The sequence below is a fragment of the Spermophilus citellus genome (assembly GCF_964194105.1).
Source record: "Spermophilus citellus genome assembly, chromosome: 11".
Lineage (NCBI taxonomy): Eukaryota > Metazoa > Chordata > Mammalia > Rodentia > Sciuridae > Spermophilus > Spermophilus citellus.
The window spans coordinates 133,617,966-133,643,997 of record NC_138192.1 but is presented as its reverse complement, the minus strand read 5'-3'; the positions used below and the strand labels follow the sequence as shown (position 1 = coordinate 133,643,997).

Below are 26,032 nucleotides of genomic sequence, written 5' to 3'. Positions count from 1 at the left end.
AGGGGGCAGGGAGCTTGCTCAGCACACAGTGAGGAGGAGTGGGGAGGGGAGGAGGGGAGGAGTGGGGAGGGGAGGAGGGGAAGGGAGGAGGGGATAGGAGGAGGGGATGGGAGGAGGGGAGGAGTGGGGAGGGGAGGAGTGGGGAGGGGAGGAGGGGAGGAGGGGATGGGAGGAGGGGAGGAGTGGGGAGGGGAGGAGGGGAGAGGGGAGGAGTGGGATGGGAGGAGGGGAGGAGGGGATGGGAGGAAGGGATGGGAGGAAAGGAGGAGTGGGGAGGGGAGGAGGGGGAGGGGATGGGAGGAAGGGAAGGGAGGAAAGGAGGAGTGGGGAGGGGAGGAGGGGAAGAGGGGAGGGGAGGAGGGGAGGAGGGGAGAGAGGAGGGGAGGAGTGGGGAGGGGAGGAGGGGAGAGGGGAGGAGGGGAGGAGGGGATGGGAGGAGGGGATGGGAGGAAAGGAGGAGTGGGGAGGGGAGGAGGGGAAGAGGGGAGGGGAGGAGGGGAGGAGGGGAGAGAGGAGGAGGGGAGGAGTGGGGAGGGGAGGAGAGGATGGGGGCCAAGCCACGTGCCCTGGTGGAGGGGACTGGAGAGAAGGGAAGGGAGGGGAGAGGGGAGGGGAGGAGAGGGAGAGAAGGGGAAAGAAGGGGGAGGGGAAAGAAGGGGGAGGGGAGGAGAGCAGGGGAGGGGAGGAGATCAGGGGAGGGGAGGAGAGCAGGGGAGGGGAGGGGTGTACTCTGAGAGGAGGAGGCACCTTGAGGAGGCTGGCTGTGCGGAGTCTTTGGCCGCCCTCTCCCCAGCCCAGCTCCCTCGAGGGTCCCACAGAGCAGACTTGCTCCGCACGCTTGTGGTGGGAGGGAAATAAGGAGGAGCAGGTGAATAAGTAGAGCTGCCCACTCCGAGCTGGCTGCAGATGCACCGTGTTTCTTCTTTTCCCTCCGTGGCACTCTGAAGGGAAGTCTATTTCCTTCTCTTCTGTGTTCTCTTGCAGTCGGCTGAAATCTGCTCAGGTCAGGAAATGTCGAGGGACCAGAAGGACCACCGTGTCCAGATGTGTCCAGGTATGGGGAGGACCGGGCCCTCTTCCTCTTTCTTCACTTCTCCGGGCCTGGTTGGCCTCGCTGTCACTGTCCTGGGAGTCCCGTGGTGACGCTGACGTGCTGCACACGTGTCACGGAGGTCCAGGCCCTGCTGTTCAGTTCAGTGGGGCTGGTGAGTGGTGGGATCCAGTCATGTGACTGTTATCAGCTTTCCACTACTTGAATGAAATCCCTGAGACAATCCACTTACAAGGAGGAAAGGTGATCTTGGCTCACAGGTGCAGGTTGTGGTCCACGACCTGGTGGCCCTATTGCTTTCGGGCTTCTCCTGGGACTTCTGCCAGATGAGAGTGGAAGGGCACTCATGGCTGGACAATGCTCACTTCATGGCCAGCAGAGGAAGAGGAAGACACTGGGGTCCCATGATCCCCTTTGAGAGCATGCCCTCAGTGACCTAAGGACGTTCTACCAGGTCCCACCTCCGGAAGGTTCTGCCCTCTCCCAACAGCACCATGGGTTGGGGACCAAGCCCTCGACACACGGGCCTCTGGGGACCATTTATCCAACCCACATCCCTGATGTAGCTGGGTCTTCCGAACCCCCATGGGGGTGGGGGACACTGACAAGGGTGCCGTGACTGGGGTCCCTGGCACCTTCCGGGCTTCCCCTCATTTTCTCAGGTGTCCCTCAGACGCTCCTGTGCTGAAGCTGTGGCCCCCAGGCCCAGGGTTCCGAGGTGAGGCCCTGGGGAAGTGCTTGGGTGGTGAGGCTCTGGCCATCCGTGGGTGGGGCCATCCTGGGCCCCCGTGTCGTAGGCGTGGGGGTGGTGGAGGCTGAGCAGGGGCCCTCGCTGCAGGAGGTAGGCCTTCCTCTCTCCCTCTGCCAGCTGCCATGAGCTGAGCAGCTCTGCCCTGTCACAAACACCTCCCTGAGGCCAGTGACCACAAGCCGGCACCTGTGACACTGAGCCCAAGGGAATCCTTCCCCTTTTCGGTTGATTTTTCTCAGCTATTTTGTCACTGATGGAAAGCTGTCAATCACACCCCTCCCCAAATACTGGAATGACATGGATTCTCCACCAGATCAGAGAAGGCTCTGGGGCACCTTGCCTGGGAAATCGGGAGGGTGGTGTGGGTCCTGTGTCCCTTGTCCCAGCTCCTCCCCTCACGGCCACAGCCTCATGACCCTGCTCCTGAGGTCCTCCCCTGGGTCAGGGCGCTCCACAGGCCTTGAAGTGGGTCCTGCTCCAGCCTGGGCTGCTCGCTCAGCTTTGTCACCTGCCCAGGAACAATTGTGAAGGGAAGGGACAACTGGCTGTCCTCAGGGTAGCGCTGACCCCTTGGGGGGGAGAGTAAGGACTTCTCTTGAAGACAGGATGAAGAGGAAGACAGGTCACCCCTGGTGCTCCAGCTGGGGAGAGTGTGGATGGGGGGCTCCTCAAGGGTGGGGATCTTGACGGGGTCTGTTCATGGCTGTGTCCGCAGGGCTGGGGGCCACGCAAGACTCATGGGCAGGATGAAGAACAGGCAAATGGCTATCGGCCCAGCCTCTCTGCCTTCACTGAAAGAAAGAAATGTATTGCAGAGAAATCCTTGGGAACTTCCAGATGTGGCCCTGACTGGGGCTCTGCTTCCTGCCGGGTGCTGGAGTCAGGCCTGCGTTGGGCCAGGGCCTCTGTGGCCTTATGGGGACAGGGATGGAGGGCGTCAGCCTGGCCGCGGAGGCTGGTCAGGGTGGGCGGGGAGTGAGCCGGGGGTCCTGGCTATTTGCATTTGACCAGGGAAGCCCTAGCAGGGGAGTGGGAGAGAAGGGCAGGTTCCTGGCACTTCATCACCAGATGACCCAGGGCTGCCGCGTTTCTTTTTCTGTGGAGCAAGCTCGTGTCTTGGTGGATCAGAGGACATGTGCAGGAGGCTCTGGGGAATCTGCAGGGCTGTGAAGCCAGAGGGGCAAGAGCAGAGGGCCAGAGAGGCCTGGGAGGAGAGCAGTGGGTGTCCCCGGGGACCCACCACCACTGCTGTGCTGGGCTGCCATTCACCAGTCCCCTGGCCCTCCAGGATGGTAGCCTAGTCCTCTCTCTGTGCACTTTGAATTCCGAAGGCTGTTTCTCTCTGGAGTGACTCAGGTATGAAGTGTCGTGAGGACGACTTTGGACTTTGTCAGTTATTAGTTGGTAACATACATTTGGATTTTTTCCCATCAGTCTGCTTCAGATGTTTGTCCTTGTAGTTTGCCTAGTGGCTGCTATGGCCTGTGTCCCCAGATCTCTATGTTGAAACCCTAACCCCAGGTGATGTTACAGGAGGTGGGGTTTTTTGGTCACAGGGGTGGAGGCCTCACAGAGGCATTAGTGCCCTTGTCAAATGGTCCCAAGGGGGCTCAGTCACCCCTTCCACCACGTGAGGACGGGGGAGAGGGCTGTGAGCAGAACAGGGCTGACTGGACGCCAGATCTGTGTGCTTGCAGCTCCCGGATGAGGACCAGCAAGCACGCATGTTTATAGACCACCTAGTTATCAGTGTTCTGAAGCAGCCTGAGCAGCTGAGGTAAGGCTCTGTTTGTGTAACTTTGTAAAGTGAAAGCAGCTCCATGTTGAGGTCTGTCTACTCCTCGGCAACTTGGCGATCAATGCGTACTGATGCTAACATTTCATCTACTGTAACTGAATTCTGTGTTTTTAGCCAAAAACAAAACTGTATGGCTTGATAACAAATATCTTTTTCCTCTCCTGATTAAGGAATGTTTTTATTTGGAAAGCCTCTCAGAGACATGGAAATAATAGTTGTTTTCTGTATTGCAAATCCTCTGGTGAGAAAATCATGCCACAATAAGATTGACAGTGTCCCCCAGCCTGGGTCACGATAGCTTCGCTAACCATGAGTGCATAGGGCGGTTTTATTGTTTTAATACAAATAAATGATCTGTGATATCAATCAAGCAAAAGTAGGAATATTTCCTATTCTAATAAATTGAAATTGATGTTTTGGTAGAATAAATTGACAAGACCTCTCTGCATCTCACTCCGTTCATTCTTTTCTTTTTTTGGTGGTGGTGCTGGGTAGGGGAGCAGGGCCTCACGCGTGCGAGGCCGACCCCACCTCTGAGCCCATTCCTATTTTACCCCTTCAGTGCCTCTGAGTGTCTGGCCACGTGCTGGGAGCTGGAGGTGGACACAGCAGCCATGGTCTGCACCCGTGGGGCGTTTGTATTGGTGGGAGAGAGAGCTGGCCAGCCAGGGAGCGAGTCAGAAAGGCCATTTCTGACAGAAGTGCCATGGAGCGGTGCAGAGGCAACTGGGGTGGGGACGACGGCCCCTGGGTTTGCGAGGAGGGGCTGTTGGAGCCGCAGTGTGGAGGTGTTGAGCCAGGACAGGGTGCAGGGAGAGGCAAGCGGGAAGCAGGCAGGCCATAAGGTCCAGAGCCATAAGGGCCATGAGTCCCCAGACCCTAACCATTAGTTTTTACCAACTAGTAACTAACAGGGGGCTGTGGTGCAGACCCCTGCCTGGGGCAGGGACACTGCGTACTGACTGCTGCCACGGGATGCCTGCTGGCTCTCTCTAAGGTTCCCGGCCAGCAACTGAGCCAGTTCCTATGAGCCGTGGGAACCCCAATGGGAGACTTGGGCTCACGGCCTCTTCTTCTGGGGTCTGTGCTGAGTCCCAGGCTCCTCCGGCCCAGCCCGGCTCTGCTCCTTCCTTCTCTCTCTCCACTTCCGGAGATGGCGGCTCACCGCGTTGCCTGGGCTGGTCTTGACCTTATGGTCTCAAGCATCCTCTCACCTCAGCCTCCGAGCTGCTGCACTAGAGGCGTGCCACCGTGCCTGGCGCCCTCCCCTGGCCGGATGGGCGCTCTCGCACCTGCAGGCTCTCCCGCCCCCTGCACCTCTCTTCCTGGCCTTGGCTTCTCGGAAGGAGACGCAGGGACGTTTGCCACATGTCTCGTGCAGGACACGAGGGTGACCCAGGCTGCAGAACGCCTCCCTTTGTCCACTTCAGCTTGGAAGGGGCCAGGCCAGCGCCCTCACTGAGTTCTCGCCTCCCTGTGTCCCTCTCTCCTCTTTCTCTTCCTCTCCCTCCTCCCTCCTTTCCTCCCTCCGCTCCCTCCCTCGTCGGTCTTCCAGCAGAGACTCTTCTCCACTGCCCCGCCCAGGTGTGTCCTCTGGGAGCCTTGCTCCCCAGCTGCCGTGCCCCTTCTCCGTCGCCCTTGCAACACTGTAACAACCAAGCCCAAAGGAACATCTGTGGAAATTTCAGCCTGGGAATCAGGGCTGGGTGTTGCTCAATAAGTGGAAAAAAATGCAGTGTTTCCTTCTCCAAAGGAGGCAGTCCACATGGCTGTCGGGGTCGGTCCCTGGCATTCACCGAGCCTCTGGTGGGCTCTGGGCCCGGCCGACATCTGTCTGTTTTGTCCTCTAACTCTCCCCACTGGGTTCCCCTCAAAGGCCTCCCAGTGTGCCCACTTCGAAACCTTTGCCTATGTGAGAGTCATCGTCACCGCCATTTATCATGGCAGGGTAGCCTGGGATGGTCCAGGGCTTTGCAGGAGGGGTTAGGCAGGGTCACATTTGGCAAGACACCTGATGCCCGGGGCGCTGCCTGGCATATGGGGCGGTGGAGGCTGCAGCAGCCTGTGGGACCACAGATCCAAGTCCAGGGTGAGCCACATCCAGTTCCCTGACCTGCCACACCTGCCTTTCCTGGGGGCCCAGGCCCACCCGGGTCAAAGGGCTTTGATTGCCTTCCCACCTCTCAACAGCTCTTCCCATCCTACCTAAGTCTGCTGCCCACCAAGCCCTGGTGGGAGTGCCCGGATGTGGCATCTGTGGCTTTTATTGCTGGCCAGAGGTTCCAAGTCTCTTCATAGCTTCCTGTGATTTTGCAATGAGCTGCACTGATGCTGGGCAGGGGTGCACTGTTGGGGTGCAGAGCTTCTGCCCAGTGCCGGCGTCTGTGCCTCTTCAGGACTGAATCCTCCCCCTTCTTGCTCACAAGGCTATTGTGATGATCTGGAGGTCACCTCCGAATGAGGAGGTGCAACCCCTTGCTGGTGCTGGTGTGTGCCAGGAATGATGTGAGCAGGGACAAGAACCTCTTCTGGAGACCTTTGGCTATTCAGTGTCATTCTGAGGGTGCCCCTCAATGTCTGCTTGTGCCTGGGGACCAGGGCAGTAGATGCTGCACCAAATTAGGTTGCAGCCCTTGGATGCAGACAGAGGGTCTAATGGATCCAGCTTTCGATGGTGGCTGTGGCTTCCTGAGGGAAGGGGAGCCTTCTGCATCTCTCTGTACCTTACACTCTGCCTGTCCCCAGGCCAAGTATTCAGTAGGTACTTGATAAATGCTTATTGAGTGGTTCATTCAGCTGCTACAGCCTTGGTTTTTGCTCCACTTTTTGTAGTCTAATGGAGTGTTGGTGGACATTCGCACCCCAGGGAACACCCTGGGAACATCTTGGAAACAGCTGCATTTGGTGAAATAACACTCCATCTCCCCAGGCAACAGTGGGACCCCAACGACAGCGATTCTTCTCCACCCCCGCACTAGTTCCTCCCCAGAGGCCGCCCGCCCCCATTCCTCCATGGCATGCATGGGTGGAGACTGAGCAGACTTCCCCTGGGCCCTATGGTCTGTTCTCCAGGTGGGCATAGAGGCCTCCAGGGGACACTGTCTCCTCACTCAGGGGCAGTCACTTTCTGGTCATGTCAGGAGTCTCAGATGCCCTGAGTTCGCCGCCTTTCTAGAGGCACAGGGACCAAGGCTCCTCTTTGGTTTTGGTCATGAATGGCCAGCTGGTGGTGGGGTGTGGGCGGCCCAGCTGGAGGCAGGAGGAGTGCAGCCACATGGTGAGGGGAGCTGCAGAGGGGGAGGAAGAGCAGGGCACTGGAGCAGGGGCAGGAGGTGTGGGCCGAGCTGCAGGAGGAGCCAGGCTGTGGGCTGGGTGTCGGGCTTCTCCCAGGGTGCTTTTGACACACAGTGACGGTGGCTCTCCTGCTTCTCAGTGTCTCTTAGCTGGGCCGTTTCTCTGGGTGGGACTGTGTATAGTGCAGAGCCCCCTGGACTCCCAGTCTTGTGTCAGAGTCGGGGCACCTCTGACTGTGAGGATGGGGTGTCCAGGGGCTGGCTTTCAGGATAAAGCCAAGGGATGGGTGGAGGGTAAAGAGGTAGGACATGGTGGGGACAGAGCCCTTGTGGGGTCACCATTGCACGGGAGGCAGATAAACCACGTGCTCATTCACTTCCAAGCCCAGTGTAGGGCGGCTGATGACAGCCAGGCTTAACATGTGCTGAGGACTTATGGGTCAACAGGGTGGGGCCACTGGCCTTTGTGCCCTCACAGTCTCCAGCCCCATTCAGCAGCAGTAAAAGTTACTAACCCAGAAACAGAGAGAGAATGGAGCGGATCCGAGGGAGACTGAGGGGCTTCAACAGATTTGGGGAATAGGAAAGTGGAACGGGGGTGTCTGGTGGAGGAGCCTCCTATGGACGTCTGTAAAGCTGCAGAGCCCAAGAGTAGGGCTGGCCTCATGGGGCCTGGAGACGCCCGGGACTAAGAAAGCAACAGGTGTGGAGACGGTGGGACCTGGCACGGGGCCCTCAGTAGAAGAGCTCGCCCCAATGCCTTTTCCTTTCAGGTGCCCTGGCATTTATCCATTCTTCTCCCTCAGACTATCCTGCCTCCCCTGCAGTCCACAAGCCAACCCACCCCCCAACCAACCCATCGACCCACCCCCCAACCCACCAATCACCCACCCCCCAACCAACCCACCAATCACCCACCCCCCAACCAACCCACCAACCACCCACCCAACTAGGGCTTGGCTCTGAGGGAACATAAGGAGTTATTTTGTGATGCCTAGAAATTAGCATGGCCTCGACTGGGCGCCCAGAGCCAAGCCTATGCAGGATGACATTTACTGACCATGTCCCACCCAGGACCTGAGTTCCAGTTTACCCCAACTCCATCACGCCAGTGAGGCCTGCCAGTCCCCGGCCCATCTCCTGAGCAGCTTCTGCTGTCTGGCTCTAGGAACAAGTGGGCATGCAGGGACGGCCAGGCCTCACAGAGAGCTGTCAAGGTAAGGGAAGAACGAGAGGAACGCTCCAAAAACGGCAGAGGGAGAAAGCCCAGAGCTGGGCAGGCAGACGGGGGCAGGCCACCAGGTCTCCCCACTCCCAGTAGGAGCAGCACCAGGACAGCCCAGTGGGGAGGGGGGACTGAAGGCCCTGCCTTTCTCCCAAGCTGAGGCCAAGTGTTCCGCCCACAGCCCCAACAAGTGGCAGGGAACTGTGTCGGTACCTCAGAAAGAAGGGGGCAGCTTCTGCAGCAGAGCTCCCTGATTGGCGGGCAGAACGAGGCTCCCCTCCCCCTGCCTCCCTCTCACCTGCAGGGTGGCCTGATGCCCCTTCTCCGTCCCGTTGCTGTCACAGGAGTTTTGCCAGCTACATCTCTGCAGGCCTGGCGTTGCTTCTGCGTCCCAGAGGACTGAAGGACTGGGCTCAGGGGCTAGAGTGCCACCCCCTGGCCAGCAGGGGATCCTACCTACAGATGGTCTCTGGCCCTAGATGCTAACAACTGGAATAGAGGTGACTCAGAAGAATCCCTGAAGGGGAAGCCATGACTAGTGGGAGACACACAGAGGGGCCCGAGTACCCGAGGATGGTGGAAATGACTGGTCATCACGCAGAGCACTGGATACTGTGGGTGTCCAGTACAGGACGGGGGGCAGAGCATTTGGCTGGATTCGTGGAGTGTGCAGCCAGGGCCAGAGTAACCACTGAGAGGAGACCTCTGAAAATGCCCCCCCTGCCCCCAGGATAGATAGTGCACTCTCAAAGGGCGGGGGACCCCTGACCGAGCTGTGCTTGGAGAGTCTGAGAACATGGGCTGGTGACCCTTCTCACATCTCTTTATGACCTGGGAAGTCACAGGTCCATTCCCACACGGAAGTGGCACCCCCAGGGTGCAGCTGAGCAGGAACACGTGCCCCAGCGCCAGCCACACCACCCCGTAGTCGGCCAGTGCCCCACCCCTGCAGCTTGCCTGAGTGGCCTTGCAGATGTGTCTCACCAGGGCTCTGAAGGAGGAGGGAAGAGCCCAGATTGGTCTGCAGAGGGGGCCACTCAGAATCTGGAGGCCAGCTGCGGAGGCTCCTCTGCCTCTGATTCCAGTGATCACAGGGTCCACTGCCAACATATCTCAGTCACTGCTCAAACGCCTGGGCATCGGCTTCACAGATGTCCCCCTCCTCTTTCTTTCTCTTTCTCATACATGAAACCAGCAAGAGGAACAAAAAACTCAAACCCAGACCCAGATTAGTATCTTAGGTTAATTTTTAAAAAGATACGAAATAGGAACATAGGACTATGAGACTAGAACACTAATAAGAAGAATGTGCTGTGAAATTAAAAATATATGGAGAGCTCCAATTCAAGAGCTGGAAGATGAGTAGAGAAGTCTTGCAGAAATATCACAAAAAGACAGAAACAGAGAACATGGAGGAAAAGCCGGAGGGTGAATCAGGGGCGTGGCGCCGGCGGCAGCAGGTTCAGAGACTGCGGTCAGGGCAGCCCCCCAGTGGACCCCACGGGGGGGGGGACACTCCTACTCCTCTTGTGGTTCTTTCTCCAGGGGGGACAGTGACGTTTCTGCTTGGCCAACTGGAGGAGGTGACTGGCAGGGGAAGCCCTGTCTGTCTTCCTCTTGGAAGGGTGCTGTCTACTGGGAGCATTTTCTGCTTTCTTCCCACACCAGGAGGTCTGTCTGGCCCCAGGGCCACTGACCCTGGGTGTCAAGCCTTGCTGGCTATGGAGCTGTCCTTTCTGGCCTGTCCCCCCATGGCGTCTGGAGCTCCTGCATTTCTAGAGTTCCTCATCTGGTTTTCCCTGTGAGCCGGCCTTCCACTTAGCTCCCAGTAGAAGACGACTTTGTCTTCCCTACGGCACTTCTTGTCTTATTTCTCAATTTGTTCCTAACTCGTCCTCCATGCCTCAGGATACAACAGTCAAGAACAGAGAGCTGGAGGGAAGGCCGCTCAGTGACAGGGAGACACTGAGAAGACAGACCATCGGCAAAGACAGCGCCCCTAGGCTGGCTCCAGACTTCGCACTGAAGCCAGGGTGGCGAGCTCTGAGGGAAAGCAACGTCCATCTGCCCCCTGCACCCTGCAGCCTGCACCCACAGGCTATTGCTCGAGCTGTAAGACCCTTCACACAGGGAAGGCTCTGGAAGTTGACCCCTAGTGCACAAAGAAGTGCTTGGAGGACATTCCCTCAAAGGAGAGAGACTCCAGAGAGAGCCTGCCTGGATTCCACAGGACCCTGTGCCCAACAGCAGGAGCACAAGGCCCTCCATGGGGGCTGCTGGCGGGACAGGCCTGGGCAAGGCTGGGGGACGAGGACCGGGGGAAGCAGAAGGAGCCATGGGAATCTGGAGAATGTCAGATGCTAAGGCACTTGGTGCAGTTGTAAAGGACCCGTGTCCAGAGGCAGTTTCTTCCTAGTTGGACTCTTGGCTCTCAGAGCAGTACTGCACTCCCAGTCCCCCCATGGGCTGTGCAGTGTGGCAGAGCAGTACGACACTCCTAGTCCCCCCCTGGCTGCGCAGTGTGGCAGAGCAGTATGACACTCCCAGTCCCCCCCGGGCTGCGCAGTGTGGCAGAGCAGTATGACACTCCCAGTCCCCCCTGTGGGCTGCACAGTGTGGCAGAGCAGTACGACACTCCCAGTCCCCACCTGGGCTGCGCAGTGTGGCAGAGCAGTATGACACTCCCAGTCCCCCCCGGGCTGCGCAGTGTGGCAGAGCAGTATGACACTCCCAGTCCCCCCCGGGCTGCGCAGTGTGGCAGAGCAGTATGACACTCCCAGTCCCCCCTGTGGGCTGCACAGTGTGGCAGAGCAGTACGACACTCCCAGTCCCCACCTGGGCTGCGCAGTGTGGCAGAGCAGTATGACACTCCCAGTCCCCACCTGGGCTGCGCAGTGTGGCAGAGCAGTACGACACTCCTAGTCCCCACCTGGGCTGCGCAGTGTGGCAGAGCAGTACGACACTCCTAGTCCCCCCGTGGGCTGCGCAGTGTGGCAGAGCAGTATGACACTCCTAGTCCCCCCCGGGCTGCGCAGTGTGGCAGAGCAGTATGACACTCCTAGTCCCCCCCGGGCTGCGCAGTGTGGCAGAGCAGTATGACACTCCTAGTCCCCCCCGGGCTGCACAGTGTGGCAGAGCAGTACGACACTCCTAGTCCCCACCTGGGCTGCGCAGTGTGGCAGAGCAGTACGACACTCCTAGTCCCCCCGTGGGCTGCGCAGTGTGGCAGAGCAGTATGACACTCCTAGTCCCCCCCGGGCTGTGCAGTGTGGCAGAGCAGTATGACACTCCTAGTCCCCCCGTGGGCTGCGCAGTGTGGCAGAGCAGTATGACACTCCTAGTCCCCCCCGGGCTGCGCAGTGTGGCAGAGCAGTATGACACTCCTAGTCCCCCCCGGGCTGCACAGTGTGGCAGAGCAGTACGACACTCCCAGTCCCCACCCGGGCTGCGCAGTGTGGCAGAGCAGTATGACACTCCTAGTCCCCCACCTGGGCTGCGCAGTGTGGCAGAGCAGTATGACACTCCTAGTCCCCACCTGGGCTGCGCAGTGTGGCAGAGCAGTATGACACTCCCAGTCCCCACCCGGGCTGCGCAGTGTGGCAGAGCAGTATGACACTCCTAGTCCCCCACCTGGGCTGCGCAGTGTGGCAGAGCAGTATGACACTCCTAGTCCCCCCCGGGCTGCGCAGTGTGGCAGAGCAGTACGACACTCCTAGTCCCCCCCGGGCTGTGCAGTGTGGCAGAGCAGTATGACACTCCTAGTCCCCCCCGGGCTGCGCAGTGTGGCAGAGCAGTATGACACTCCTAGTCCCCACCTGGGCTGTGCAGTGTGGCAGAGCAGTATGACACTCCCAGTCCCCCCGTGGGCTGCGCAGTGTGGCAGAGCAGTATGACACTCCCAGTCCCCCCGTGGGCTGCGCAGTGTGGCAGAGCAGTATGACACTCCTAGTCCCTCCTGTGGGCTGCGCAGTGTGGCAGAGCAGTATGACACTCCCAGTCCCCCCGTGGGCTGCGCAGTGTGGCAGAGCAGTATGACACTCCTAGTCCCCACCTGGGCTGTGCAGTGTGGCAGAGCAGTATGACACTCCTAGTCCCTCCTGTGGGCTGCGCAGTGTGGCAGAGCAGTATGACACTCCCAGTCCCCCCGTGGGCTGCGCAGTGTGGCAGAGCAGTATGACACTCCTAGTCCCTCCTGTGGGCTGCGCAGTGTGGCAGAGCAGTACGACACTCCTAGTCCCCCCCTGGCTGCGCAGTGTGGCAGAGCAGTATGACACTCCCAGTCCCCCCCGGGCTGCGCAGTGTGGCAGAGCAGTATGACACTCCCAGTCCCCCCTGTGGGCAGCACAGTGTGGCAGAGCAGTATGACACTCCCAGTCCCCACCTGGGCTGCGCAGTGTGGCAGAGCAGTATGACACTCCCAGTCCCCCCCGGGCTGCGCAGTGTGGCAGAGCAGTATGACACTCCCAGTCCCCCCTGTGGGCAGCACAGTGTGGCAGAGCAGTACGACACTCCCAGTCCCCACCTGGGCTGCGCAGTGTGGCAGAGCAGTATGACACTCCTAGTCCCTCCTGTGGGCTGCGCAGTGTGGCAGAGCAGTATGACACTCCCAGTCCCCACCTGGGCTGCGCAGTGTGGCAGAGCAGTATGACACTCCCAGGCCCCCCCGGGCTGCACAGTGTGGCAGAGCAGTATGACACTCCTAGTCCCCCCTGTGGGCTGCGCAGTGTGGCAGAGCAGTATGACACTCCCAGTTCCCCCGTGGGCTGTGCAGTGTGGCAGAGCAGTACGGCACTCCCAGTCCCCCCCGGGCTGCGCAGTGTGGCAGAGCAGTACGACACTCCTAGTCCCCACCTGGGCTGCGCAGTGTGGCAGAGCAGTACGACACTCCTAGTCCCCACCTGGGCTGCGCAGTGTGGCAGAGCAGTATGACACTCCTAGTCCCCCCCGGGCTGCACAGTGTGGCAGAGCAGTACGACACTCCCAGTCCCCACCCGGGCTGCGCAGTGTGGCAGAGCAGTATGACACTCCTAGTCCCCCACCTGGGCTGTGCAGTGTGGCAGAGCAGTACGACACTCCTAGTCCCCACCCGGGCTGCGCAGTGTGGCAGAGCAGTATGACACTCCTAGTCCCCCCCGGGCTGCACAGTGTGGCAGAGCAGTACGGCACTCCCAGGCCCCCCGTGGGCTGCGCAGTGTGGCAGAGCAGTATGACACTCCTAGTCCCCACCTGGGCTGCGCAGTGTGGCAGAGCAGTACGACACTCCTAGTCCCCACCTGGGCTGCGCAGTGTGGCAGAGCAGTACGACACTCCTAGTCCCCACCTGGGCTGCGCAGTGTGGCAGAGCAGTACGACACTCCTAGTCCCCACCTGGGCTGCGCAGTGTGGCAGAGCAGTACGACACTCCTAGTCCCCACCTGGGCTGCGCAGTGTGGCAGAGCAGTACGACACTCCTAGTCCCCACCTGGGCTGCGCAGTGTGGCAGAGCAGTATGACACTCCCAGTCCCCCCCGGGCTGTGCAGTGTGGCAGAGCAGTATGACACTCCCAGTCCCCCCTGTGGGCTGCACAGTGTGGCAGAGCAGTACGACACTCCCAGTCCCCACCTGGGCTGCGCAGTGTGGCAGAGCAGTACGACACTCCTAGTCCCCACCTGGGCTGCGCAGTGTGGCAGAGCAGTACGACACTCCTAGTCCCCACCTGGGCTGCGCAGTGTGGCAGAGCAGTACGACACTCCTAGTCCCCACCTGGGCTGCGCAGTGTGGCAGAGCAGTATGACACTCCTAGTCCCCCCTGTGGGCTGCGCAGTGTGGCAGAGCAGTATGACACTCCTAGTCCCCACCTGGGCTGCGCAGTGTGGCAGAGCAGTATGACACTCCCAGTCCCCCCCGGGCTGCGCAGTGTGGCAGAGCAGTATGACACTCCCAGTCCCCCCTGTGGGCTGCACAGTGTGGCAGAGCAGTACGACACTCCCAGTCCCCCCCGGGCTGCGCAGTGTGGCAGAGCAATACGACACTCCCAGTCCCCCCGTGGGCTGCACAGTGTGGCAGAGCAATACGACACTCCCAGTCCCCCCGTGGGCTGCACAGTGTGGCAGAGCAGTATGACACTCCCAGTCCCCCCCGGGCTGCGCAGTGTGGCAGAGCAGTATGACACTCCCAGTCCCCCCTGTGGGCTGCACAGTGTGGCAGAGCAGTACGACACTCCCAGTCCCCCCCGGGCTGCGCAGTGTGGCAGAGCAGTACGGCACTCCCAGTCCCCCCTGTGGGCTGCACAGTGTGGCAGAGCAATACGACACTCCCAGTCCCCCCGTGGGCTGCACAGTGTGGCAGAGCAGTACGACACTCCCAGTCCCCCCCGGGCTGCACAGTGTGGCAGAGCAGTATGACACTCCTAGTCCCCCCGTGGGCTGCACAGTGTGGCAGAGCAGTATGACACTCCCAGTCCCCCCGTGGGCTGTGCAGTGTGGCAGAGCAGTATGACACTCCCAGTCCCCCCTGTGGGCTGCACAGTGTGGCAGAGCAGTATGACACTCCCAGGCCCCCCGTGGGCTGCGCAGTGTGGCAGAGCAGTACGACACTCCCAGTCCCCCCGTGGGCTGTGCAGTGTGGCAGAGCAGTATGACACTCCCAGGCCCCCCGTGGGCTGCGCAGTGTGGCAGAGCAGTATGACACTCCCAGTCCCCCCGTGGGCTGTGCAGTGTGGCAGAGCAGTATGACACTCCCAGGCCCCCCGTGGGCTGCACAGTGTGGCAGAGCAGTACGGCACTCCCAGTCCCCCCCGGGCTGCGCAGTGTGGCAGAGCAGTATGACACTCCCAGTCCCCCCTGTGGGCTGCGCAGTGTGGCAGAGCAGTATGACACTCCCAGGCCCCCGTGGGCTGCACAGTGTGGCAGAGCAGTATGACACTCCCAGTCCCCCCGTGGGCTGCACAGTGTGGTAGAGCAGTATGACACTCCCAGTCCCCCCTGTGGGCTGCGTGTGTGGCAGAGCAGTATGACACTCCCAGGCCCCCCGTGGGCTGCACAGTGTGGCAGAGCAGTATGACACTCCCAGTCCCCCCGTGGGCTGCACAGTGTGGCAGAGCAATACGACACTCCCAGTCCCCCCGTGGGCTGCACAGTGTGGCAGAGCAGTATGACACTCCCAGTCCCCCCCGGGCTGCGCAGTGTGGCAGAGCAGTATGACACTCCCAGTCCCCCCTGTGGGCTGCACAGTGTGGCAGAGCAGTACGACACTCCCAGTCCCCCCCGGGCTGCGCAGTGTGGCAGAGCAGTACGGCACTCCCAGTCCCCCCTGTGGGCTGCACAGTGTGGCAGAGCAATACGACACTCCCAGTCCCCCCGTGGGCTGCACAGTGTGGCAGAGCAGTACGACACTCCCAGTCCCCCCCGGGCTGCACAGTGTGGCAGAGCAGTATGACACTCCTAGTCCCCCCGTGGGCTGCACAGTGTGGCAGAGCAGTATGACACTCCCAGTCCCCACCTGGGCTGCGCAGTGTGGCAGAGCAGTATGACACTCCCAGTCCCCCCGTGGGCTGCGCAGTGTGGCAGAGCAGTATGACACTCCCAGTCCCCCCGTGGGCTGTGCAGTGTGGCAGAGCAGTATGACACTCCCAGGCCCCCCGTGGGCTGCGCAGTGTGGCAGAGCAGTATGACACTCCCAGGCCCCCCGTGGGCTGTGCAGTGTGGCAGAGCAGTATGACACTCCCAGGCCCCCCGTGGGCTGCGCAGTGTGGCAGAGCAGTACGACACTCCCAGTCCCCCCGTGGGCTGTGCAGTGTGGCAGAGCAGTATGACACTCCCAGGCCCCCCGTGGGCTGCGCAGTGTGGCAGAGCAGTATGACACTCCCAGTCCCCCCGTGGGCTGTGCAGTGTGGCAGAGCAGTATGACACTCCCAGGCCCCCCGTGGGCTGCACAGTGTGGCAGAGCAGTACGGCACTCCCAGTCCCCCCCGGGCTGCGCAGTGTGGCAGAGCAGTATGACACTCCCAGTCCCCCCTGTGGGCTGCGCAGTGTGGCAGAGCAGTATGACACTCCCAGGCCCCCCGTGGGCTGCGTGTGTGGCAGAGCAGTATGACACTCCCAGGCCCCCCGTGGGCTGCACAGTGTGGCAGAGCAGTATGACACTCCCAGTCCCCCCGTGGGCTGCACAGTGTGGCAGAGCAGTACGACACTCCCAGTCCCCCCCGGGCTGCGCAGTGTGGCAGAGCAGTATGACACTCCCAGGCCCCCCGTGGGCTGCACAGTGTGGCAGAGCAGTATGACACTCCCAGTCCCCCCGTGGGCTGTGCAGTGTGGCAGAGCAGTATGACACTCCTAGTCCCCCCCGGGCTGCACAGTGTGGCAGAGCAGTATGACACTCCCAGTCCCCCCGTGGGCTGCGCAGTGTGGCAGAGCAGTACGGCACTCCCAGTCCCCCCTGTGGGCTGCACAGTGTGGCAGAGCAGTATGACACTCCTAGTCCCCCCGTGGGCTGCACAGTGTGGCAGAGCAATACGACACTCCCAGTCCCCCCGTGGGCTGCACAGTGTGGCAGAGCAGTATGACACTCCCAGTCCCCCCGTGGGCTGCGCAGTGTGGCAGAGCAGTACGACACTCCTAGTCCCCCCCGGGCTGCACAGTATGGCAGAGCAGTATGACACTCCCAGTCCCCCCGTGGGCTGCGCAGTGTGGCAGAGCAGTACGGCACTCCCAGTCCCCCCTGTGGGCTGCACAGTGTGGCAGAGCAATACGACACTCCCAGTCCCCCCGTGGGCTGCACAGTGTGGCAGAGCAGTACGACACTCCCAGTCCCCCCCGGGCTGCACAGTGTGGCAGAGCAGTACGGCACTCCCAGTCCCCCCGTGGGCTGCACAGTGTGGCAGAGCAATACGACACTCCCAGTCCCCCCGTGGGCTGCACAGTGTGGCAGAACAGTACGACACTCCCAGTCCCCCCCGGGCTGCGCAGTGTGGCAGAGCAGTATGACACTCCCAGTCCCCCCTGTGGGCTGCGCAGTGTGGCAGAGCAGTATGACACTCCCAGGCCCCCCGTGGGCTGCACAGTGTGGCAGAGCAGTATGACACTCCCAGTCCCCCCGTGGGCTGCACAGTGTGGCAGAGCAGTACGACACTCCCAGTCCCCCCCGGGCTGCGCAGTGTGGCAGAGCAGTATGACACTCCCAGGCCCCCCGTGGGCTGCACAGTGTGGCAGAGCAGTATGACACTCCCAGGCCCCCCGTGGGCTGCACAGTGTGGCAGAGCAGTATGACACTCCCAGTCCCCCCGTGGGCTGCACAGTGTGGCAGAGCAGTATGACACTCCCAGTCCCCCCTGTGGGCTGCGCAGTGTGGCAGAGCAGTATGACACTCCCAGTCCCCCTGTGGGCTGCGCAGTGTGGCAGAGCAGTATGACACTCCCAGTCCCCCCGTGGGCTGTGCAGTGTGGCAGAGCAGTATGACACTCCCAGGCCCCCCGTGGGCTGCACAGTGTGGCAGAGCAGTATGACACTCCCAGTCCCACCCGGGCTGCGCAGTGTGGCAGAGCAGTATGACACTCCCAGTCCCCCCCGGGCTGCACAGTGTGGCAGAGCAGTATGACACTCCCAGTTCCCCCGTGGGCTGCGCAGTGTGGCAGAGCAGTACGGCACTCCTAGTCCCCCCTGTGGGCTGCGCAGTGTGGCAGAGCAGTATGACACTCCCAGTTCCCCCGTGGGCTGCGCAGTGTGGCAGAGCAGTATGACACTCCTAGTCCCTCCTGTGGGCTGCGCAGTGTGGCAGAGCAGTATGACACTCCCAGTTCCCCCGTGGGCTGCACAGTGTGGCAGAGCAGTATGACACTCCTAGTCCCCCCTGTGGGCTGCGCAGTGTGGCAGAGCAGTATGACACTCCCAGGCCCCCCGTGGGCTGCGCAGTGTGGCAGAGCAGTATGACACTCCTAGTCCCCCCTGTGGGCTGCGCAGTGTGGCAGAGCAGTATGACACTCCCAGTTCCCCCGTGGGCTGCACAGTGTGGCAGAGCAGTATGACACTCCTAGTCCCCCCTGTGGGCTGCGCAGTGTGGCAGAGCAGTATGACACTCCCAGGCCCCCCGTGGGCTGCACAGTGTGGCAGAGCAGTATGACACTCCTAGTCCCCCCCGTGGGCTGCGCAGTGTGGCAGAGCAGTACGACACTCCCAGTTCCCCGTGGGCTGCGCAGTGTGGCAGAGCAATACGACACTCCCAGTCCCCCCGTGGGCTGCACAGTGTGGCAGAGCAGTACGACACTCCCAGTTCCCCCGTGGGCTGCGCAGTGTGGCAGAGCAATACGACACTCCCAGTCCCCCCGTGGGCTGCACAGTGTGGCAGAGCAGTACGACACTCCCAGTCCCCCCCGGGCTGCACAGTGTGGCAGAGCAGTACGGCACTCCCAGTCCCCCCGTGGGCTGCACAGTGTGGCAGAGCAGTACGACACTCCCAGTTCCCCCGTGGGCTGCGCAGTGTGGCAGAGCAATACGACACTCCCAGTCCCCCCGTGGGCTGCGCAGTGTGGCAGAGCAGTACGGCACTCCCAGTTCCCCCGTGGGCTGCGCAGTGTGGCAGAGCAATACGACACTCCCAGTCCCCCCGTGGGCTGCACAGTGTGGCAGAGCAGTACGACACTCCCAGTCCCCCCCGGGCTGCACAGTGTGGCAGAGCAGTATGACACTCCCAGGCCCCCCGTGGGCTGCACAGTGTGGCAGAGCAGTATGACACTCCCAGTCCCCCCGTGGGCTGTGCAGTGTGGCAGAGCAGTATGACACTCCCAGTCCCCCCCGGGCTGCACAGTGTGGCAGAGCAGTATGACACTCCCAGTTCCCCCGTGGGCTGCGCAGTGTGGCAGAGCAGTACGGCACTCCTAGTCCCCCCTGTGGGCTGCGCAGTGTGGCAGAGCAGTATGACACTCCCAGTTCCCCCGTGGGCTGCGCAGTGTGGCAGAGCAGTACGACACTCCCAGTCCCCCCCGGGCTGCACAGTGTGGCAGAGCAGTATGACACTCCTAGTCCCCCCGTGGGCTGCGCAGTGTGGCAGAGCAGTATGACACTCCTAGTCCCTCCTGTGGGCTGCGCAGTGTGGCAGAGCAGTACGGCACTCCCAGTTCCCCCGTGGGCTGCACAGTGTGGCAGAGCAGTATGACACTCCTAGTCCCCCCTGTGGGCTGCGCAGTGTGGCAGAGCAGTATGACACTCCTAGTCCCTCCTGTGGGCTGCGCAGTGTGGCAGAGCAGTATGACACTCCTAGTCCCCCCTGTGGGCTGCGCAGTGTGGCAGAGCAGTATGACACTCCTAGTCCCCCCTGTGGGCTGCGCAGTGTGGCAGAGCAGTATGACACTCCTAGTCCCCCCTGTGGGCTGCGCAGTGTGGCAGAGCAGTATGACACTCCTAGTCCCTCCTGTGGGCTGTGCAGTGTGGCAGAGCAGTACGGCACTCCCAGTTCCCCCGTGGGCTGCACAGTGTGGCAGAGCAGTATGACACTCCTAGTCCCCCCTGTGGGCTGCGCAGTGTGGCAGAGCAGTATGACACTCCCAGGCCCCCCGTGGGCTGCGCAGTGTGGCAGAGCAGTATGACACTCCTAGTCCCCCCTGTGGGCTGCGCAGTGTGGCAGAGCAGTACGGCACTCCCAGTTCCCCCGTGGGCTGCGCAGTGTGGCAGAGCAGTATGACACTCCCAGGCCCCCCGTGGGCTGCACAGTATGGCAGAGCAGTATGACACTCCTAGTCCCCCCCGGGCTGCGCAGTGTGGCAGAGCAGTATGACACTCCTAGTCCCTCCTGTGGGCTGTGCAGTGTGGCAGAGCAGTATGACACTCCCAGTCCCCCCCGGGCTGCGCAATGTGGCAGAGCAGTATGACACTCCTAGTCCCTCCTGTGGGCTGTGCAGTGTGGCAGAGCAGTATGACACTCCCAGTCCCCCCCGGGCTGTGCAGTGTGGCAGAGCAGTACGACACTCCCAGTTCCCCCGTGGGCTGCGCAGTGTGGCAGAGCAGTACAGCACTCCCAGTCCCCCCGTGGGCTGTGCAGTGTGGCAGAGCAGTACGACACTCCCAGTCCCCCCCGGGCTGCACAGTGTGGCAGAGCAGTATGACACTCCTAGTCCCCCCTGTGGGCTGCGCAGTGTGGCAGAGCAGTATGACACTCCCAGTCCCCCCGTGGGCTGCGCAGTGTGGCAGAGCAGTATGACACTCCCAGTCCCCCCCGGGCTGCACAGTGTGGCAGAGCAGTATGACACTCCTAGTCCCCCCTGTGGGCTGCGCAGTGTGGCAGAGCAGTATGACACTCCCAGTCCCCACCTGGGCTGTGCAGTGTGGCAGAGCAGTATGACACTCCCAGTCCCCCCCGGGCTGTGCAGTGTGGCAGAGCAGTATGACACTCCCAGTCCCCCCCGGGCTGTGCAGTGTGGCAGAGCAGTATGACACTCCTAGTCCCCCCCCGGGCTGCACAGTGTGGCAGAGCAGTATGACACTCCTAGTCCCCCGTGGGCTGTGCAGTGTGGCAGAGCAGTATGACACTCCTAGTCCCCCCGTGGGCTGCACAGTGTGGCAGAGCAGTATGACACTCCCAGTCCCCACCTGGGCTGTGCAGTGTGGCAGAGCAGTATGACACTCCCAGTCCCCCCCGTGGGCTGCACAGTGTGGCAGAGCAGTATGACACTCCCAGGCCCCCCGTGGGCTGTGCAGTGTGGCAGAGCAGTATGACACTCCCAGTCCCCCCCGTGGGCTGCACAGTGTGGCAGAGCAGTATGACACTCCCAGGCCCCCCGTGGGCTGTGCAGTGTGGCAGAGCAGTATGACACTCCCAGTCCCCCCCGGGCTGCGCAGTGTGGCAGAGCAGTATGACACTCCCAGTCCCCCCCGTGGGCTGCACAGTGTGGCAGAGCAGTATGACACTCCCAGTCCCCCCCGTGGGCTGCGCAGTGTGGCAGAGCAGTATGACACTCCCAGTCCCCCCCGGGCTGTGCAGTGTGGCAGAGCAGTATGACACTCCCAGTCCCCCCCGGGCTGTGCAGTGTGGCAGAGCAGTACTGCACTCCCAGTCCCCCCGTGGGCTGCGCAGTGTGGCAGAGCAGTACGGCACTCCTAGTCCCCCCTGTGGGCTGCGCAGTGTGGCAGAGCAGTATGACACTCCCAGTCCCCCCGTGGGCTGCACAGTGTGGCAGAGCAGTATGACACTCCCAGTCCCCCCCGGGCTGCGCAGTGTGGCAGAGCAGTATGACACTCCCAGTCCCCCCCGGGCTGTGCAGTGTGGCAGAGCAGTATGACACTCCCAGTCCCCCCCGGGCTGTGCAGTGTGGCAGAGCAGTACTGCACTCCCAGTCCCCCCGTGGGCTGCGCAGTGTGGCAGAGCAGTACGGCACTCCTAGTCCCCCCTGTGGGCTGTGCAGTGTGGCAGAGCAGTATGACACTCCCAGTCCCCCCGTGGGCTGCGCAGTGTGGCAGAGCAGTATGACACTCCCAGGCCCCCCGTGGGCTGCACAGTGTGGCAGATCAGTACGACACTCCCAGTCCCCCCCGGGCTGCGCAGTGTGGCAGAGCAGTATGACACTCCCAGTCCCCCCTGTGGGCTGCACAGTGTGGCAGAGCAGTATGACACTCCTAGTCCCCCCTGTGGGCTGCGCAGTGTGGCAGAGCAGTACGGCACTCCCAGTTCCCCCGTGGGCTGCGCAGTGTGGCAGAGCAGTACAGCACTCCCAGTCCCCCCTGTGGGCTGCGCAGTGTGGCAGAGCAGTATGACACTCCCAGTCCCCCCCGTGGGCTGCACAGTGTGGCAGAGCAGTATGACACTCCTAGTCCCCCCTGTGGGCTGCGCAGTGTGGCAGAGCAGTACGGCACTCCCAGTTCCCCCGTGGGCTGCGCAGTGTGGCAGAGCAGTATGACACTCCCAGTTCCCCCGTGGGCTGCGCAGTGTGGCAGAGCAGTATGACACTCCTAGTCCCCCCCGTGGGCTGCGCAGTGTGGCAGAGCAGTATGACACTCCTAGTCCCCCCCGTGGGCTGCACAGTGTGGCAGAGCAGTATGACACTCCTAGTCCCCACCTGGGCTGCGCAGTGTGGCAGAGCAGTATGACACTCCTAGTCCCCCCTGTGGGCTGCGCAGTGTGGCAGAGCAGTATGACACTCCCAGGCCCCCCGTGGGCTGCACAGTGTGGCAGAGCAGTATGACACTCCTAGTCCCCCCTGTGGGCTGCGCAGTGTGGCAGAGCAGTACGACACTCCCAGGCCCCCCGTGGGCTGCGCAGTGTGGCAGAGCAGTATGACACTCCTAGTCCCCCCTGTGGGCTGCGCAGTGTGGCAGAGCAGTATGACACTCCCAGGCCCCCCGTGGGCTGCACAGTGTGGCAGAGCAGTATGACACTCCCAGTCCCCCCGTGGGCTGCGCAGTGTGGCAGAGCAGTATGACACTCCTAGTCCCCCCTGTGGGCTGCGCAGTGTGGCAGAGCAGTACGACACTCCCAGGCCCCCCGTGGGCTGCGCAGTGTGGCAGAGCAGTATGACACTCCTAGTCCCCCCCGTGGGCTGCACAGTGTGGCAGAGCAGTATGACACTCCTAGTCCCCACCTGGGCTGCGCAGTGTGGCAGAGCAGTATGACACTCCTAGTCCCCCCCGGGCTGCGCAGTGTGGCAGAGCAGTATGACACTCCCAGTCCCCTTGTGGGCTGCACAGTGTGGCAGATCAGTACGACACTCCCAGTCCCCCCCGGGCTGCGCAGTGTGGCAGAGCAGTATGACACTCCCAGTCCCCCCCGGGCTGCGCAGTGTGGCAGAGCAGTATGACACTCCTAGTCCCCCCTGTGGGCTGCGCAGTGTGGCAGAGCAGTATGACACTCCCAGGCCCCCCGTGGCTGTGCAGTGTGGCAGAGCAGTACGGCACTCCCAGTCCCCCCCGGGCTGCGCAGTGTGGCAGAGCAGTATGACACTCCCAGTCCCCCCCGGGCTGCGCAGTGTGGCAGAGCAGTATGACACTCCTAGTCCCCCCTGTGGGCTGCGCAGTGTGGCAGAGCAGTATGACACTCCTAGTCCCCCCCGGGCTGCGCAGTGTGGCAGAGCAGTACGGCACTCCCAGGCCCCCCGTGGCTGTGCAGTGTGGCAGAGCAGTATGACACTCCTAGTCCCCACCTGGGCTGTGCAGTGTGGCAGAGCAGTACGACACTCCCAGTCCCCCCCGGGCTGCGCAGTGTGGCAGAGCAGTACGGCACTCCCAGTCCCCCCCGGGCTGCGCAGTGTGGCAGAGCAGTATGACACTCCTAGTCCCCCCCGGGCTGCGCAGTGTGGCAGAGCAGTACGGCACTCCCAGTCCCCCCCGGGCTGCGCAGTGTGGCAGAGCAGTATGACACTCCTAGTCCCCCCCAGGCTGCGCAGTGTGGCAGAGCAGTACGGCACTCCCAGTCCCCCCGTGGCTGTGCAGTGTGGCAGAGCAGTACGGCACTCCCAGTCCCCCCCGGGCTGCGCAGTGTGGCAGAGCAGTATGACACTCCCAGTCCCCCCCGGGCTGCACAGTGTGGCAGAGCAGTATGACACTCCCAGTCCCCCCCGGGCTGCGCAGTGTGGCAGAGCAGTATGACACTCCTAGTCCCCCCCGTGGCTGTGCAGTGTGGCAGAGCAGTATGACACTCCCAGTCCCCCCCGGGCTGCGCAGTGTGGCAGAGCAGTATGACACTCCCAGTCCCCCCTGTGGGCTGCGCAGTGTGGCAGAGCAGTATGACACTCCTAGTCCCCCCTGTGGGCTGTGCAGTGTGGCAGAGCAGTATGACACTCCTAGTCCCCCCTGTGGGCTGCGCAGTGTGGCAGAGCAGTATGACACTCCTAGTCCCCCCCGTGGCTGTGCAGTGTGGCAGAGCAGTATGACACTCCCAGTCCCCCCCGGGCTGCGCAGTGTGGCAGAGCAGTATGACACTCCCAGTCCCCCCTGTGGGCTGCGCAGTGTGGCAGAGCAGTATGACACTCCCAGTCCCCCCCGGGCTGCGCAGTGTGGCAGAGCAGTATGACACTCCCAGTCCCCCCCGTGGCTGTGCAGTGTGGCAGAGCAGTACAGCACTCCCAGTCCCCCCCTGGCTGTGCAGTGTGGCAGAGCAGTATGACACTCCTAGTCCCCCCCAGGCTGCGCAGTGTGGCAGAGCAGTACGGCACTCCCAGTCCCCCCGTGGCTGTGCAGTGTGGCAGAGCAGTACGGCACTCCCAGTCCCCCCCGGGCTGCGCAGTGTGGCAGAGCAGTATGACACTCCCAGTCCCCCCCGGGCTGCACAGTGTGGCAGAGCAGTATGACACCCCCAGTCCCCCCCGGGCTGCGCAGTGTGGCAGAGCAGTATGACACTCCTAGTCCCCCCTGTGGGCTGCGCAGTGTGGCAGAGCAGTATGACACTCCCAGTTCCCCCGTGGGCTGTGCAGTGTGGCAGAGCAGTATGACACTCCCAGTCCCCCCGTGGGCTGTGCAGTGTGGCAGAGCAGTATGACACTCCCAGTCCCCCCGTGGGCTGCGCAGTGTGGCAGAGCAGTATGACACTCCTAGTCCCCCCCGGGCTGCACAGTATGGCAGAGCAGTAGGACACTCCCAGTCCCCCCGTGGGCTGCGCAGTGTGGCAGAGCAGTACGGCACTCCCAGTTCCCCCGTGGGCTGCGCAGTGTGGCAGAGCAGTATGACACTCCCAGTCCCCCCGTGGGCTGCACAGTGTGGCAGAGCAGTACGACACTCCCAGTCCCCCCCGGGCTGCGCAGTGTGGCAGAGCAGTATGACACTCCTAGTCCCCCCTGTGGGCTGCGCAGTGTGGCAGAGCAGTATGACACTCCCAGGCCCCCCGTGGGCTGCACAGTGTGGCAGAGCAGTATGACACTCCTAGTCCCCACCTGGGCTGCGCAGTGTGGCAGAGCAGTATGACACTCCTAGTCCCTCCTGTGGGCTGCGCAGTGTGGCAGAGCAGTATGACACTCCCAGTTCCCCCGTGGGCTGCGCAGTGTGGCAGAGCAGTATGACACTCCCAGGCCCCCCGTGGGCTGCACAGTGTGGCAGAGCAGTATGACACTCCTAGTCCCCCCCAGGCTGCGCAGTGTGGCAGAGCAGTACGGCACTCCCAGTCCCCCCGTGGCTGTGCAGTGTGGCAGAGCAGTACGGCACTCCCAGTCCCCCCCTGGCTGTGCAGTGTGGCAGAGCAGTATGACACTCCCAGTCCCCCCCGGGCTGCACAGTGTGGCAGAGCAGTATGACACTCCCAGTTCCCCCGTGGGCTGTGCAGTGTGGCAGAGCAGTATGACACTCCCAGTCCCCCCGTGGGCTGTGCAGTGTGGCAGAGCAGTATGACACTCCTAGTCCCCACCTGGGCTGTGCAGTGTGGCAGAGCAGTATGACACTCCCAGTCCCCTCGTGGGCTGCACAGTGTGGCAGAGCAGTATGACACTCCCAGTTCCCCCGTGGGCTGCACAGTATGGCAGAGCAGTATGACACTCCCAGTCCCCCCGTGGGCTGCGCAGTGTGGCAGAGCAGTATGACACTCCTAGTCCCCCCCGGGCTGCGCAGTGTGGCAGAGCAGTATGACACTCCTAGTCCCCCCCGTGGGCTGCGCAGTGTGGCAGAGCAGTACGGCACTCCCAGTTCCCCCGTGGGCTGCACAGTATGGCAGAGCAGTATGACACTCCCAGTCCCCCCGTGGGCTGCGCAGTGTGGCAGAGCAGTACAGCACTCCCAGTCCCCCCGTGGGCTGTGCAGTGTGGCAGAGCAGTACGACACTCCCAGTCCCCCCCGGGCTGCACAGTGTAGCAGAGCAGTATGACACTCCCAGTCCCCCCCGTGGGCTGTGCAGTGTGGCAGAGCAGTATGACACTCCTAGTCCCCCCGTGGGCTGCACAGTGTGGCAGAGCAGTATGACACTCCCAGTCCCCCCCGTGGGCTGCACAGTGTGGCAGAGCAGTACGACACTCCCAGTCCCCCCCGGGCTGCA

At 62.2% G+C, this 26,032-nt stretch overlaps 1 long non-coding RNA gene across 1 annotated transcript; it reads left to right on the top strand.

Annotated features, from left to right (window-relative positions):
* The first annotated feature begins 743 nt into the window (after positions 1 to 743).
* Positions 744 to 3,960, top strand: LOC308631283. Its single transcript, XR_014018159.1, has 3 exons — positions 744 to 1,769; positions 2,260 to 2,424; positions 2,518 to 3,960. It is a non-coding gene; the product is annotated as an uncharacterized lncRNA (long non-coding RNA).
* The last annotated feature ends 22,072 nt before the right edge of the window (positions 3,961 to 26,032 follow it).